Source organism: Salmo trutta, unplaced genomic scaffold (assembly GCF_901001165.1).
Source record: "Salmo trutta unplaced genomic scaffold, fSalTru1.1, whole genome shotgun sequence".
In the NCBI taxonomy this organism is placed as follows: Eukaryota; Metazoa; Chordata; class Actinopteri; order Salmoniformes; family Salmonidae; genus Salmo; species Salmo trutta.
In genome coordinates, this window is record NW_021822742.1 from 130,425 (window position 1) to 136,724 (window position 6,300).

Below are 6,300 nucleotides of genomic sequence, written 5' to 3' on the forward strand. Positions count from 1 at the left end.
CCACACTCTGGAATCTGCTCTGAACACCCCCAGAACAGAGGGCCCAACTGTTCCCCTTCTGGGAGATTGGAGAGGGGGCCTGGGAGGAGAAGGGGCCTGGGGGGAGGTTTGGAGGAGGGGGTAAGAGGGTAGCATGGGGGCGAGGCAGACAGGCGTCTTTGGGGACTGGGGTGACCCTAAAACAATGATGTCCCCTGGATAGGCTGACGGAGAGGTAATAGACTGGTCTGTTGTTGTCTGAGTGATGGAGGGTAGAACCAAGGGGCTCCAGATCAATACAGATAGCACTGTTTAAGACTGAGACTCAAGCCATTCCACACAGGTCATATCTCTCTGGTCTTAACAACCAGTCAGTCAGTGGGTTTCTACCTGATTCTCTTGAATGGAGACCTCTCCTCACTTCCTAATGGCTATATGCCACAGTATAACGTTAGCAAAATTTCTTTGCAGACATTCCTCTGTCCTAATTTCATCAGACGGATGGCAGGCAACTTTCAGCAGGTTTCTAAGCAATCTTCAAAGAATGTATGTGGGTGTAGAAGTGACACACGAGGGTCAGCTGTGTGACTGATTAGCAGGCGAGGAGAAAGAGGAGGAGTTAGAACTGAGCTCAGAACAAGTAATGAGGAGCTGAGACAAAAGGACCTGGAATAAAACACAGAGCAGGAGAAAGGACCTGGAATAAAACACAGAGCAGGAGAAAGGAGGAGGGGGAGAAAAGGACCTGGAATAAAACACAGAGCAGGAGAAAGGAGGAGGGGGGAAAAGGACCTGGAATAAAACACAGAGCAGGAGAAAGGACCTGGAATAAAACACAGAGCAGGAGAAAGGAGGAGGGGGGAAAAGGACCTGGAATAAAACACAGAGCAGGAGAAAGGACCTGGAATAAAACACAGAGCAGGAGAAAGGACCTGGAATAAAACACAGAGCAGGAGAAAGGAGGAGGGGGACAAAAGAAGGGAATGGCCTGGAGCTCCAGGAGTCATCAAAGATGAGACAGTCACACACAAAGAGATGAATGCTCTCTCTCTCCCTCTGTCTCTCTCTGTGTCTGTCTCTCTCTCTGTCTGTCTGTCTGTCTGTCTGTCTGTCTGTCTGTCTGTCTGTCTGTCTGTCTGTCTGTCTGTCTGTCTGTCTGTCTGTCTGTCTGTCTGTCTCTCTCTCTCTCTCTCTCTCTCTCCCTCTGTCTCTCTCTCTCTCTCTGTCTGTCTCTGTCTGTCTCTCTCTCTCTGTGTCTGTCTCTCTCTCTGTCTCTGTCTGTCTCTCTCTCTCTCGCTCTCAAATTTCAAATTCAAACTGCTTTATTGGCATGAAAAATTTGTCAATATTGCCAAAGCAACAATGTGTACAATATACATTGTAATAAAATGATAAACAATAACAAATAATAATATAAAATGGTGGTAAATAATAATACAAAATGAAATACAAAAATAACAATATAGTAGAAATGTAATAGATATAGAAATGTGAAGATGGAAAATGAAACTATAAGTAACTGATAAGGGCTGTGTATAGAACAGAGGGGCTTGAGTCAGTGTTCTCTGAGTGAAGTGGAAAGGAAGTCTCTCTCTCGCTCTGTCTCTCACTCTCTCAAAATACCATCTCACCAGGACCTTTTCATTCTTTAGAAATCATCAGTCAGTCAGCCATGACAGGAGCTTCTGTGGGAAGATGGCTGCCGTCTGTCCACCCTCGTTAAAAACGACCCGTAAAACAATGAATGGTGACTGTTGTTCAAATAAAGCTTCATCATCATCACCATCGTCCTCTTCATACATCATCGTCATCAAAGGTGTTTTCCCGTCAGTGAAATACAATGTGTATGTGTGTGTGTGTGTGTGTGTGTGTGTGTGTGTGTGTGTGTGTGTGTGTGTGTGTGTGTGTGTGTGTGTGTGTGTGTGTGTGTGTGTGTGTGTGTGTTGTGGAACCTAAGCTCACAGCAGAATGAGTCACCTCCATGTTTCCATATAAAGAGGAAAACCAACCAAGTCTTCATATATCCGACATTCTATGAGGCAAAGCTGTTTTTTCCCATGGAAATGCAATGTGTTTTTTCCCATGAAAATGCAATGTGTTTTTCCCCCATGGAAATGCAATGTGTTTCTTCCCCCATGGAAATGCAATGTGTTTTTCCCCCATGGAAATGCAATGTGTTTTTTCCCCATGGAAATGCAATGTGTTTCTTCCCCCATGGAAATGCAATGTGTTTTTCCCCCATGGAAATGCAATGTGTTTTTTCCCCCATGGAAATGCAATGTGTTTTTTCCCCCACGGAAATGCAATGTGTTTTTTCCCCATGGAAATGCAATGTGTTTTTTCCCCCATGGAAATGCAATGTGTTTTTTCCCCATGGAAATGCAATGTGTTTTTTCCCCCATGGAAATGCAATGTGTTTTTTCCCCATGGAAATGCAATGTGTTTTTTCCCCATGGAAATGCAATGTGTTTTTTCCCCATGGAAATGCAATGTGTTTTTTCCCCCATGGAAATGCAATGTGTTTTTTCCCCATGGAAATGCAATGTGTTTTTTCCCCCATGGAAATGCAATGTGTTTTTTCCCCATGGAAATGCAATGTGTTTTTTCCCCATGGAAATGCAATGTGTTTTTTCCCCATGGAAATGCAATGTGTTTTTGTGTTCGTGTTGTAACTTACAGCAGTATGAGTCACCTCTGTCTCAGTCGAAAGAGGTGAACCAACCAAGTGGACAATTACAACCTGTTACTTCCTTTCCACTTCACTCAGAGAACAGTGACTCAAGCCCCTCTGTTCTATACAGCCCTAGTTACACAGACAAGGCTTCAAATCCCATTCGGTAAAACCCTAGATTCTCCCTCCTTCCTCTCTCTCTTATAAAGCTCTGGAACTCAATAACATTGAGAGGTGCTGAATCAGAAGCTGATTCACTGCTGAGAGCCCCAGCTGATCCTCCATATGTGACTCTTACAACCAGAATGTTCTGGACAATCCACCATTCTAAAGAGAACCCGGAACAGAGTGCCATCACAATGACATCGGTCAGCCAGTGTCTCTGCAGGGACAATGGGTGACAGGAGAGGAGGAGGGGTTAACATGGCGGAGGCTTTGAAGAGACCTGCATCCTTAAAGCCTTTGGATGGATGAGTGAAACAGACTAAAGGCTGTCCACCCCTTTCATTAGCTGTGTGTGTAGAAACACCGTGGAGCATGTGAATACACACTGTGACATGTTTATGATAACCTATAGGGGAATCGGCCATAAGGGAACTCTCTTTGGCAGTGTGTGTGTTATGTAACCAAACTGATCTTCAGTCAGTTTTCACTGATACTACAATTCTGTTTGACCTTGTAGACTGAGGGTAGGTGGGGATGACCTGCAGGGATTTCCTGCACATTCAAAGGAAGTTGTTCTATATAATGTTTCAAGATCAATGGGATACCTCCTAAGCACACAGCCAAAACAACACAGGAGTGGCTTCGGGACAAGTCTCTGAATGTCCTTGAGTGGCCCAGCCAGAGACTGGACTTGAACCCGATCGAACATCTCTGGAGAGACCTGAAAATAGCTGTGCTGCGATGCTCCCCATCCAACCCGACAGAGCTTGAGAGGATCTGCAGAGAAGAATGGGAGAAACTCCCCAAATACAGGTGTGCCAAGCTTGTAGCATCATACCCAAGAAGACTGTAATCACTGCCAAAGGTGCTTCAATAAAGTACTGAGTAAAGGGTCTGAATACTTATGGAAATGTGATATTTCCGTTTTTTTATTTTTAATACATTTGCAAACATTTCAAAAAATCAGTTTTCGCTTTGTCATTATGGGGTATTGTGTGTAGATTGACGAAGGAAAAAAATGATTTAATCAATTTTAGAATAAAGCTGTAAAGTAAAAAAAATTGAAAAAAGTCAAGGGGTCTGAATACTTTCCGAATGCACTGTAGAAACTGAAGCAGTGTGGGTGTCTGTCTGTGAGATAGAAACTGAAGCAGTGTGGGTGTCTGTCTGTGAGATAGAAACTGAAGCAGTGTGGGTGTCTACCTCCCAAACATCTTTGTACTCCTAACCCCCCTCCCTAAAAAACTACCTAAAGCACACCTAACCAGCCTGACCGCTGTGATCATTATAACCAGCCTGACCGCTGTGATCATTATAACCAGCCTGACCGCTGTGATCATTATAACCAGCCTGACCGCTGCGATCATTATAACCAGCCTGACCGCTGTGATTATTATAACCAGCCTGACCGCTGCGATCATTATAACCAGCCTGACCGCTGTGATCATTATAACCAGCCTGACCGCTGTGATCATTATAACCAGCCTGACCCCTGCGTTCATTATAACCAGCCTGACCGCTGCGTTCATTATAACCAGCCTGACCGCTGCGATCAGTATAACCAGCCTGACCGCTGTGATCATTATAACCAGCCTGACCGCTGCGATCATTATAACCAGCCTGACCGCTGCGTTCATTATAACCAGCCTGACCGCTGCGTTCATTATAACCAGCCTGACCGCTGTGATCATTATAACCAGCCTGACCGCTGCGTTCATTATAACCAGCCTGACCGCTGAGATCATTATAACCAGCCTGACCGCTGTGATCATTATAACCAGCCTGACCGCTGTGATCATTATAACCAGCCTGACCGCTGTGATCATTATAACCAGCCTGACCGCTGTGATCATTATAACCAGCCTGACCGCTGCGATCATTATAACCAGCCTGACCGCTGTGATCATTATAACCAGCCTGACCGCTGTGATTATTATAACCAGCCTGACCGCTGCGATCATTATAACCAGCCTGACCGCTGTGATCATTATAACCAGCCTGACCGCTGTGATCATTATAACCAGCCTGACCCCTGCGTTCATTATAACCAGCCTGACCGCTGCGTTCATTATAACCAGCCTGACCGCTGCGTTCATTATAACCAGCCTGACCGCTGCGATCATTATAACCAGCCTGACCGCTGTGATCATTATAACCAGCCTGACCGCTGCGATCATTATAACCAGCCTGACTGCTGCGTTCATTATAACCAGCCTGACCGCTGCGTTCATTATAACCAGCCTGACCGCTGTGATCATTATAACCAGCCTGACCGCTGCGTTCATTATAACCAGCCTGACCCCTGTGATCATTATAACCAGCCTGACCGCTGTGATCATTATAACCAGCCTGACCGCTGTGATCATCATAACCAGCCTGACCGCTGTGATCATTATAACCAGCCTGACCGCTGCGTTCATTATAACCAGCCTGACCGCTGTGATCATCATAACCAGTCTGACCGCTGTGATCATCATAACCAGCCTGACCGCTGTGATCATTATAACCAGCCTGACCGCTGTGATCATTATAACCAGCCTGACCGCTGTGATCATTATAACCAGCCTGACCGCTGTGATCATCATAACCAGCCTGACCGCTGTGATCATTATAACCAGCCTGACCGCTGCGTTCATTATAACCAGCCTGACCGCTGTGATCATCATAACCAGTCTGACCGCTGTGATCATCATAACCAGCCTGACCGCTGTGATCATTGTAACCAGCCTGACCACTGTGATCATTGTAACCAGCCTAACTACTGCGATTATAACCAGCCTAACTACTGCGATCATTATAACCAGCCTGACTACTGCGATTATAACCAGCCTAACTACTGCGATCATTATAACCAGCCTAACTACTGCGATTATAACCAGCCTAACTACTGCGATCATTATAACCAGCCTAACTACTGCGATTATAACCAGCCTAACTACTGCGATCATTATAACCAGCCTAACTACTGCGATCATTATAACCAGCCTGACCGCTGCGTTCATTATAACCAGCCTAACTACTGCAATTATAACCAGCCTAACTACTGTGATCATTATAACCAGCCTGACCGCTGTGATCATTATAACCAGCCTGACCGCTGTGATCATTATAACCAGCCTGACCGCTGTGATCATTATAACCAGCCTGACCGCTGCGTTCATTATAACCAGCCTGACCGCTGTGATCATTATAACCAGCCTGACCGCTGCGATCATTATAACCAGCCTGACCGCTGCGATCATTATAACCAGCCTGACCGCTGTGATCATTATAACCAGCCTGACCGCTGTGATCATTATAACCAGCCTGACCGCTGTGATCATTATAACCAGCCTGACCGCTGTGATCATCATAACCAGCCTGACCGCTGTGATCATTATAACCAGCCTGACCGCTGTGGTCATTATAACCAGCCTGACCGCTGTGGTCATTATAACCAGCCTGACCGCTGCGGTCATTATAACCAGCCTGACCGCTGCGATCAT